Genomic DNA, 11,352 nt, shown 5'->3' on the forward strand with positions numbered 1-11,352 from the left:
ATCCTTTTGCTTAAAACCTCTTAGGAAAAATATTACTTCCATGTAAGCCAAGAAAGTGATTTTATGACAACCTAAGGGTTAACAAATAGTTGCATTTTTGAAAACTTTATACCACACAGCTAAAAACCACTTGCGACTACAAAACTTTTACTGAAAATTTCTCATTATTTAACATTAAAATGCTACCTTGTGAGTTCTAATTTTTACCAAGACTGACTCAATGTATTTGAGCTGATAATTTTCTATTTCCATTTCCTTTTATCTTTTTTTCTTGAAGTTTCATCACAAGTTTTTTATTCTGTTAATATGATTTACAGAATCAGCTTTTGGTTTTATTGAAAATCTCTATGGATTCATTTATATTTTTTCTGTGTCAAGCATTGTTGTTTTAATTTTTATTATTTCCTTTGTGGTTTATATTTCTTGGTCTAGATTTGTGATTGAATGCATAACTCATTAATGAAAAGCAAACTTCAGATTTTAGATTTTCTTATTTTTAAATTTATGTATTTAAAGCTTTAACATTTAAACGTACAAAATTCCCTCCAACTACTACTTTAGCTGCAACCTAAAATTCGGGCATATTGACTTTCTTCATTATTCATGTCTGATACTCTATAAATCTACTGTAATTTCTTCTTTAATTTTTGAGTGATTTGAAAATATATTTTAAGTTGCTGAATACATAGATGGGTATTGACTTTATATTTTCATTGATAATGGTGTGTTGTGGTCCAGGAACTCAGGATACATTTCTTCTCTCTTCTTTTTTTGTTTAAATTTACAATATGCATATAAACCTTCATGATAATGGTGGTTTGCCATAGTGTGAATGTGGATCTGAAACATTTATTTGCTTCTGTTCTCTGGGTAGGTCTTTTTTTTTAAGATTTATTTTATTTATTTCAAAATCAGAGTTACAGAGAGAGGGAGAGACTGTGACCTTCTATTTGCTGGTTCACTCCACAAATGGTTGCAACAGTTAGGGCTGTCCCAGGCTGAATCCTGGAGCAAGGAGCTTTTTCTATGTCTCCCACACTGGGGACAGGGGCCCATACATGTAGGCCATCTTCTGCTGTGTTTCCCAGGCCATTAGCATGGAGCTGGATAGGAAGTGGAGTAGCTGGGACCTGAACCTGTGTCTATATGGGATGCTGGCATCCCAGGCAGGGGCTTGATGCACTACTCCAATGTCTGTAGGTCTGTAGGTCTTTCTTATCAACGGTCTTTTCTCTAGGCTGGGGCGGGGGTGCCAAGGCAGCAACATGAGACCCACTGAGATGGCAGAATTGTTTAGTGTGGGCTGCATATCCTAGAGCTCTCCTGATGAATCACTCTAGATACAGTCAACAGAATGGATGGCAAAAAAAAATGGAGAATTTTTGGAATTATTGCTTTTGTGCTGGATTTTCCTACTTGGCACAGGACGCAGTGTTTCCCCAGGGATATTCCAGCTGCAATGCCACCATCCCAAATTAGCCCCAGTTCTAGTCTCGGCTGCTTCACTTCCATTCCAGCTTCTGTTATGCCTGGGAAGGAAATGGAAAATGACCCAAGGACTTGGACTCCTGCCCCCCACATGGAGACTTGGATGGAGTTCTAGGCTCATGGCTTTGGTCTGACCCAGTATAAGCTGTTAGAATCATTTGGGGAGTGAACCAATGGGTGGAAAGTTTTCTTTCTCTGTCTTGCCTTCTCTCTCTGTAACTCTGCCTTTCAAATAAATAAATCTTGAAAAAAATAAATGCATCACATTGTTGCACAGTTATCACAACCATCCACTGCCAAAACATTTTTATCATTCCATATGGAAATTTTGTGCTCAATAACTAAGAATTCAACCTTTGCCATCCAATCAGCTCCTGGCAATCACTGTTTTACTCTGTCTTAACGAATTTGACAACTTTAAGTACCTCATATGCATGGAAACATAGTTAGACTTTTTTAATTCAAGTGGCATGATAGCTTTAGGTTTCATCCATGTCATAACATGTTTCAGAATTCTCTTCTTTTGTAAAACTGAATAACATCCCATGATATTTTTATACTTTTCATACACACTTGAGTTGTTTCTACTTTTGGTTATTGTTCATAACACAATTATGAATATGAATGTCCAAATATCTTCCTGAGTCTACTTTCAATTCCTTTAGCATAGATCCAAATGTGGAATTGGGGCCAGATCACATATAATTCTATATAAAATTTTTGAGGCTCTTCCATACTGTCTTCTATAGCAGCTGCATCATCATGATTTCCACCAGTAAAACACAACAGTCTTAATTTTTCTACATCCTCACCAATGTGTGTTATTTTTTATATTGATCTGTTATATTAATGGCCATCCTGGGGTGGATGTTGTAGTACAGTAGTTAAGCCACCTCTTGGGATATATCTGCATCACATATCAGAGTGTCAATTCAAGTCCTAACACCTCTGCTTCCAATCCAGCTTCTTGTCACTGCATCCTGGGAGGTGGCAGGAGATGGCTCAACTGCTTGGGTCCCTGTTACCCATGAGGGGGACCCAATAGAATGCAGTGCTCCTAGCCCAGTCCTGGTTGTTGTGGACACTTATAGAGTGAGCCAGAAAATGAAATCTCTTGTGTCTCTCCCTCTTTCAAGCAAATGAAAATAAATAAATGTTAAAATATAATGACCATCCTGACGTGTGTGCAATTGTGTATCACGGTTGTGATTTGCATTTTCTTCATCATTACTGATGCTGAGGATCTTATTGTCCATCTTTGTATCTTCTTTAAAGAAATAAGGTCTATTCAAATCCTCTGCCCACCTTTGAATTGTTTGCTTTGTTTGAGTTGTATATATTCTAGATATTTAAGCCCTCACAAGATTCATGCTTTGCAAATATTTTCTGCTATTCTGTTGTTTGTCTTAGCACTTTTTTGCACAAAAGCTTTTGATTGTTTAAAAAATTTGATGGCTGGTGCCGCGGCTCACTAGGCTAATCCTCCTCATGTGGCACCGGCACCCCGGGTTCTAGTCCCGGTTGGGGCGCCGGATTCTGTCCCCGTTACTCCTCTTCCAGTCCAGCTCTCTGCTGTGTCCCAGGAGGGCAGTGGAGGATGGCCCAAGTGCTTGGGCCCTGCACCCACATGGAAGACCAGGAGGAAACACCTGGCTCCTGGCTTCGGATCGGCACAGCGTGCTGGCCTTAGCAGCCATTTGGGGGGTGAACCAATGAAAGGAAGACCTTTCTCTCTGTCTCTCTCTCAGTCTCTCACTGTCTAACTCTGGGTGTCAAAAAAATTTAAACAAATAAAACAAAAAAAATAAAAAATGTGATGAGTCCTATATAATTCTTAATTTTATTATTTAGGTTTTGGTATTTTTACCAAGAAATCATAGCCAAATCTATTGTAATTAACTTTTGCTCTAAATATTTTATAGTTTTGGCTCTTTTTAAAAAAGATTTATTTAGTTATTTGAGAGACAGAATTACAGAAAGAAGGTAAGACAGAGAGAGAAGGGTCTTCCATCTGCTGATTCACTTGCCAAATGGTCACAATGGCTGAAGCTGAGCTGATCCAAAGCCAGGAGCCAGGAGTTTCTTCTGGGTCTCCCACATGGATGCAGGGGTCCCAGCACTTGGCCCTTTTCCACCACTTTCCCAGGCCATTAGCAGAGTGCTAGATTGGAAGTAGAGCAGCAGGACTTGAACTGGGACCCATATAGGATACAGGTGTCACAGGTGGAGGCTTACCCTACTATGCCACAGCGCTGGCCCCAGTTTTGGCTCTTACATTTACATCTTTAATCCACTGCCAGTTTATTTCTATGGTGTCATATAAGGGTCCAACCCATTTGTGCGTATGTTGGTATCGGGTTTTCCCATCACCATGTATTGAAAAGATTTTCTCCTGCATTTTTTTTTTTTTTTTTTTTTGGACAGGCAGAGTGGACAGTGAGAGACAGAGAGAAAGGTCTTCCTTTTGCCGTTGGTTCACCCTCCAATGGCAGCCGCGGCTGGCACACTGCGGCTGGCGCACCGCGCTGATCCGATGGCAGAAGTCAGGTACTTATCCTGGTCTCCCATGGGGTGCAGGGCCAAGGACTTGGGCCATCCTCCACTGCACTCCCTGGCCACAGCAGAGAGCTGGCTTGGAAGAGGGGTAACCGGGACAGAATCCGGCACCCCGACCGGGACTAGAACCCGGTGTGCCGGCGCTGCAAGGCGGAGGATTAGCCTAGTGAGCCGTGGCGCCGGCCCTGCATTTGTGTTTGCACACTTGTGGAGCATCCCTTGACCATATATGTGAAGCTCAGTTTGGGGCTCTGTATTCTGATTCGTTGGTCCCATATGTCTGTTTTTAGTCTATTACCATGTAATTTTGATTCTTGTAATTTTGCAGTTAAATTTTAAAATCAGGAAGTGAGACTTCCCAATCTGTACTTCTTCAAGATTTTTTTTCTTGTGTGTGGCTATTTGGAGTCCCTTATTTTATACACATTTTAGGGTGAAGTTTTCCATCTGTATAAAAGATATCTTCAGAAGTTTCATAGAAACCAAGCTACAGATCACTTTGGTTAGAGCCAACAGCAACACTGAGTCTTCTGGTCCATGAAACATAGGATGTCTTTTCATCTGTTGATATCCTCTTGAATTCCTTTCGGACAGATTTTGTACTTTTCAAGGAACAAGCATTTCACCTCTTTGGTTAAGTTTATTCTTAAGTATCCTATTTTGTATACTATTACAAATGGGTTGAGTTTCTTCATTTTCTTTATGGATTGTTCACTGTTACTATGGAGAGATATAACTGAATTTTGCCTGTTCTATAGAATGAATTAAATTATTAGTTCCAACAGGGTGTGTGTGTGTGTGTGTGTGTGTGTGTGTTGGGGGTGTATGTGTGTGGGTGAGAGAGATCTTTAGAGTAAGATCATGTCTTCTGCTAACAGAGATCATTTTACTTCTACTTTTCCAACTCACATGCCTGTCCTTTATTCTTCTCCCTCATTGCTCTGCCTATGACACGCAGCACTGTGGGAATAGAAGTGGTGCAAGCAAGCATCCTTGATTTGTTCCTGATTTGAAAAGAAAAGATTTGAGCCTTTCACCACTGAGTATGATTTCCCATAAAAGATATTTATTACATTAATTTCCTCATGTTTCTACTTTGTTGACTACTTTTGTCGTGAAAGTGGTTGAATTTTTCAAATGAGTCTTGCGTGCCAGCTGAACTGACCATGATTTTGTTTCCATTATTCTAATAATGTGGTATATTTAATGGATGGATTTTTGTATATTGAACCATTCTTGATTTCAGAATAAAAATCCTATTAGGTCACACCATGCAACACTTTTAATATGCTGTTGAATTTGCTTTGCTGTTTTTTTATTTTTTTAGGATTTCCCCATCAATATTCACACATGATATTGGTCTGTAGTTTTCTATTCTTTTTTATCATATCTTCTATATTTACTTTGAAATTTTTCATTTTTTGTTGTTTGAAATAGCATATTTTAATTTGCATTACAGACAAATGATTAATGGCTCTACCAAATAAATAATTCAACAAATAAAAAGTACAAAAAAGTCCAAAAGGAAAAATAGATAAAGGCTATAAACAATAATCCAATGAAAAGATGTTTAACTTGAATATATAAAAAGCGAATCTTTCCACTACACAAGACACCCATTCCTCTCCCCCAAATAAAGTATTGTTACTAACTTTTTTTTTTATTACTAACTTCTTATGTGTTGTTCCATAAATGCATTTTAGGTTTGCATAGATTATTTGCCTTTTGTTCTAAGGAAGTATTTCTAAAGACTTAGCATAAGTTTATGCTGATTTTTCCATTACAAGTTTTTTTAAACCAGAGAATGAGTGGCAATTTTTTGCACATATACTATTTTATTAAAATAGGCAGCTGATACTCATACATATGATTATATGTTAGCAGGAATTTTGAACTCTATTACAAAATAGAAACAATGAAATAAAAAATGGCAAACTATTACATGTCAATACCTTTTTTTAAGATGTATTTATTTACTTGAGATGCAGAGTTACAGACACAGAGAGGGAGAGACAGAGAGAGGATCTTCTATCCTCTGGTTCATTCCCCAAGTGGCTGCAACAGCTGGAGCTGGGCCAAACCAAAGCCAGGAACTAGGAGCTTCTCCCAGGTCTCCCACATGAGTACAGAGGCCCAAGCACTTGGGCCATCTTCGCCTGTTTTCCCAGGCCATCAGCAGGGAGCTGGATCAAATGGAGCAGCCAGGACTTGAACCAGCACCCATGTGTGATGCCAGTACTGTAGGCAGATGCTTAACCTACTATGCCACAGAGCCGACCCCTAAATATTGTTTATTTAAGCTATACATATTTCATGATTTTCCTATATACATATTTAGAAATACAGTGAGTGGCTATTAAAAAAATTTATAATTCAGGGCCAGCATGTGGTATATCAGGTAGAGCTGCTGCTTTCAACTCCTGCATCCTTACGGGTGCTGGTTCGAGTCCCGGCTACTCCACTTCCAATCCAGCTCCCTGCTAAATGTGCCTGGAAAAGCAGCAAAAGATGGCCCGAGTTCTTGGGCCCCTGTGCTCATGTGGGAGACCTGGAAGAAGCTCCCAGCTCCTGCCTTTGGCATGGCCCAGCCCTGGCCATTGTGGCCATCTGGGGAGAGAACCAGCAGGTGGATGACCGTTCTCTTCATCTCTCCCTTTACCTAAATAATTCTGCCTACCAAATAAACAAAATAATTCTAAAAAAAAAAAAAAACACACACACACACACAGAATTCACCAGGTTCACTAGCTGGGTCAGACTTTGGCCAGTAGCCTGGAGTTGGCCGGAAGCCTAGAACTCCATCAGAGTCTCCTACAAGGGCAGGGACCCAAGCCCTCTGGCCGTGGTCTGCTGCTTTCCCAAGCACATTAGCAAGGAGCTGGATTGAACGTGGAACAGCCAGGACCCGAACCTGCATTCAATGCAGGAAGCAGCTGAACCTGCTATGCCACAACCCTAGCCCCAGATTTTTCAGACTTAAGTTTAAGTATAGAAATCAAGAGAGTGTGACCCAATGTGATATGGGCACAGCATAGGAAATAAATTAATGCAACAGAAAATGACTTGCTCTCGGCAGTCTCATCACTCTAGTAACTGTGACTGAGCAAACAATTCACTAAAACCACTACACGTTTCTCATGCAGGCAACTTTGTGTTCACGTCAGCCTCATCCTCATTATGCAGTTGGTGATTTGGACCGAGTGTGCAACTTCACATTTCATCACTATTCAATTACATCTTATTTAATTGTAGCTCTTTATTCTAGCCAAGATCTTTCTGGATTTTTGACTCTGTCATTTAACATATCCTCTATCACTTCATGTTTCCTAATGTCTGTGAATTTGATAATTAGGTTATTTAGCATTTTTCTCTTATGCATGACATGTTTTTTTCTTTTTTTCAGATTAACAACAATTGAAAAAAGAAGAACCTATTATGTGGTCCCAACTAGTACAACAGGTTTTTCCATCTCACTGTGTAAGGCATCTGTTATCCAGTCTCCTTCTACCCTATCTCCTCCCACTTTCACAACTTCTAGTAAGCACTGTTCTAAGTTCAGATCAACTATTTTTTTCACTTATATGCATGAGAAAAGACATATGGTATTTGTCTCTCAGAATCTAGTATAGTTCACTTACCATAATGAACTCCAGTTCCATCCACTGTGCTACAAATGTCAGGAAGCCATTTTTTTTTTAAGAGAAGTAAGACTTTATCTCCTTAGTTTGCAAATAAATCTGGCTGAGTTGGCTGCTTTTTGGAGATTAGTTGAAGACTAATCCCACATCCTCATCTGACTCCTGAGTCTTCCTTGGCCTCACCTTCCCCAGGACTGCAGCAGCAGCAAGAGCAGCACATGGATCGGGCAGGAAAGCCGTGACTTCCAGAGCAAGCGAAAGGCGGACTCAGGACTCAGAGAAAGCCGGGACCTGCTTGTACTCGTTGATGTTAGGATGAGACACGGATACAACAGTCAGGTAACCAATCCGCAGACAGCAATGGCAGCGAAGGGGACACCCTCCAGGAAGCCGGGGCGCATTTTCCTCGGTGATGCCCCGCACTTCAGGGTTGTGGATGCAACTGTTGTTGAACACCTGCTGGATGACTGGCCCCACGGAGAAGGGGAGATGTTCAGAGTGTGCAGCTCTGCAGTCTCACTGGCTCCACCTGGTCTCCAATCTTCAGCAGCTGCACATAGCTCAGGATTTCAATGATGCCCCTAGAGATTTTAGTGGTGATGCCCAAAGCCTGGAAAGAGGAAGACGTTTCAGGCCCCAGAACAGTGTTCTGAGCTGCCTCAGTGATGTCACAGGGAACAGTGGCACCGACATCAGCAGCCATTGGCACCTTATTGGCCAACGTACCTCTGATCTCAGTGAGGTCTTCCTTGGTGAATGCAAAGCCCACGTTCCCAGATATGAGGCAGGAGGTTCTCTAGGGCTGGGTTATTTTCCAGACGCTCTTACACATCATGGCACGAAGCCATTTTTTTAAGATTGAATAGTATTCTACTGTGCATGTGTAAGCACAATCTTCTTTCTTCATTCATTGATTTTGGCTATTGGGAATAGTGCTTCAGTGAACATCAGAATGCTTGTATCTCTTTCATATGCTAATTTAACTGCTTTCAGATATACAGCCAGATGTGGGATAGCTGGGTCATATGGTAGATCTATTTTTATTTTTTTTTAAGATTTTTATTTATTTATTTGAGAGGTAGAATTACAGACAGTGAGAGGGAGAGACAGAGAGAAAGGTCTTCCTTCTGTTGGTTCACTCCCCAAATGGCCGCAACAGCCAGAACTGCGCTGATCTGAAACCAGGAGCCAGGAGCTTCTTCCCAGTCTCCCATGTGGATGCAGGGACCCAAGCACTTGGGCCATCTTCTACTGCTTTCCTAGGCCAAAGCAGAGAGCTGGATTGGAAGAGGAGCAGCCAAGACTAGAAACAACGACACCCATATGGGATGCCAGCACAGCAGGCAGAGGATTAACCTACTGCACCATGGCACTGGCCCCTATTTTTACCTTTTTGAGAAACTGCTATATTGTCCTCTGTAACAGGTGTATTAATTTACATTTTCACCAATAATGTGTAAGGGTCCACTTTCTCCCCATCTTCACCAGCATTAATTATTTGTGGCTTTGAGATAATAGCCATTCTAACTGGAGTGAAATGATACCTCACTGTGGTCCTGATTTGAATTTCCCTGATGGCTGCTGAAGAAGTTGAATTTTCCATATATTTCTTTGTCATTATTATTTCTTGTTCTGAGAAATGTCTGTGCAGATCTTTTACCCATTTCTTAACCGGGTTGTATTTTTATTGTAGAGGTTTTTTGACTTCCTTATATACATGTCAGATAAATATTTTCTCCCATTCATTTTTTTTTTTTTGACAGGCAGAGTGGACAGTGAGAGACAGAGAGAGAGAAAGGTCTTCCTTTTGCCGTTGGTTCACCCTCCAATGGCAGCCGCGGCCGGCGCACTGCGGCCGGCGCACCGTGCTGATCCGATGGCAGAAGTCAGGTACTTATCCTGGTCTCCCATGGGGTACAGGGCCCAAGGACTTGGGCCATCCTCCACTGCACTCCCTGGCCACAGCAGAGAGCTGGCCTGGAAGAGGGGCAACCGGAACAGAATCCGGTGCCCCAACCGGGACTAGAACCTGGTGTGCCAGCGCCGCAAGGCGGAGGATTAGCCTAGTAAGCCGCGGTGCTGGCCTCCCATTCATTTTCTTTCTTTTTTTTTTTCATTCTATTGTTTGTTTCTTTTGCTGTGCAGAAACTTCATAGTTTGATATAATCTCATTTTTCTATTTTTACTATTGTTGCCAAGGCTTTTGGGGTCCTTTCCCCCAAAAAATAATAAATAAAACCATTGACTATCTTGAAAAGTTTCTCTATTTTCTTCAAGTACTTTCATAGTTTCAGGTCTGACCTTCAGTTATTTTGTCAGTTTTTAGTTGATTTATGTATAAGGTGGAAGGTTAGGAGTATTGTTTCAATCTACTGTGTATGATTAGCCAGTTTTCCCAGCACCAGTTGCTAAAGAAACTGTGCTTTCTCTAGAATGTGTATTAGACATCGTTGTCAATGATCATTTGATTAATTACTGGGATCTCTATTGCTTTTCGTTGGTCTATATTTGTTTGTATGTCACTATCATGCTGTTTTGATTACACCTAGCTCTGCGGTACGTCTTGAAATCAGGATGCTGCCAGCTTTGTTCTGTTTATTCAAGATTGCTTTGGCTATAACAGGGTGTTTTGTGCTTCCATATGATTTAGGATTTGTTTCTAGTTCTGTAAATAAATCTGTGATATTTTGATTGAGATTGTGTTGAATCCATAAATCACTTTAGGTAATACGGACATTTTATCAATATCAATTCTTCCAATCCATGAACATGGGAAGTCTTTCCATTTGTGTGTGTGTGTGTTCTTCAATTTCTTTCTTCAATATGTTGCAATTTTCACTGCAGATGTCTTTCAAATTCTTGATTTGATTTATTGCAATGTATTTAATTTTTGTAGATATTGTGAATGGAATCACTTTTGTATTTCTCAGTGAATTAGCTATTGTATAAAACTACTACTGATTTTTGTGTGCTGACTTTGTTTTCTACAACTTTTTTGGATTGGTTTATCAGTTCTAACAGTCTCCTGGAAGCATCTTTCAGTTTCTCTATATTTGGAACAATATTACTTCTTTCTTTCCTAATTTTTGTTCAAAGCAAACAAAAAAAAATCAAGATTTATTTCAGTCAGAAACCTTCAGCCAGAATGGCCTGGAGGGACACTCCAAGAGAGGCAAAACTCAAAGGGGCTGGTGGTAGTGGGGTTTTTTTGGGGGGGAAATGACAATCATTTGTTACAAGGTGGGGTCAAAACCCATCAAAAGATCTGATTTACCTGTCTTGCTCATAAAGCAAAAAGCCATCCTGAAGGGTGGGATAGGTAACTTGTTTTCACAATAAACTGTTAACTCAGGAGGGTAGAATCCCCACTCCCTCACTATTCTCAAGATAAGACTGGAAGGAAGCTCCCAAGGGGTGGGGCAGGCAATTTTCACCTTGATAAATATAACTTTTGGGGGAAGCAAACATTTTACACCCTCTATTTTCACTGGGACCAACCTGACTGTCTAAATCATTCCTCACATTCCCTCCTCAACCTTTCCTAATTTTATACTTCTTATTCATTTTTCCTGCCTAATAGCTGCGATAAAAACACATGGTACTATATGGAATTAGAGCAATGAATGCAGATATTCTTGGCTGGTGCCAGCTTTTAGAAGAAGTGTTTTCA

At 40.5% G+C, this 11,352-nt stretch overlaps 1 pseudogene; it reads right to left on the minus strand.

The window, feature by feature from the left end:
• Window positions 1-7,808: 7,808 nt before the first annotated feature.
• LOC100355101 (large ribosomal subunit protein uL10 pseudogene) lies at window positions 7,809-10,984 on the minus strand (annotated as a pseudogene).
• Between the last annotated feature and the right edge of the window lie 368 nt (window positions 10,985-11,352).

This window comes from Oryctolagus cuniculus, chromosome 1 (genome assembly GCF_051225735.1).
Source record: "Oryctolagus cuniculus isolate XC-2025 breed Fujian yellow rabbit chromosome 1, ASM5122573v1, whole genome shotgun sequence".
NCBI classification, from domain to species: Eukaryota; Metazoa; Chordata; class Mammalia; order Lagomorpha; family Leporidae; genus Oryctolagus; species Oryctolagus cuniculus.